Raw genomic sequence first — 230 nt, 5'->3', positions numbered from 1 at the left:
GGGGGGACCCGCCGCCGCCTTCCGGCCATTCACGGCCCCGCCGCCGCCTTCCTGCGCCGCCGCTTCCCACGGTGCCGCCGCGGCCCCGTCCCCCTGCGCCGGGCCCGGTCCCCAGCCCCGCGCCAGCCCCAGCGTGGGGACTTGGGCTCCTCAGGGACACGTGGACGGGGGCCACGGTGTCCCCAGCACCCCGGTGTCCCCCTCGTGGTGACCGGCACCCTGGTGTCGCC

This window comes from Nothoprocta perdicaria, unplaced genomic scaffold (assembly GCF_003342845.1).
Source record: "Nothoprocta perdicaria isolate Ctin4 unplaced genomic scaffold, notPer1 scaffold_218, whole genome shotgun sequence".
Lineage (NCBI taxonomy): Eukaryota > Metazoa > Chordata > Aves > Tinamiformes > Tinamidae > Nothoprocta > Nothoprocta perdicaria.
Note: the sequence above shows the minus strand (reverse complement) of the source record.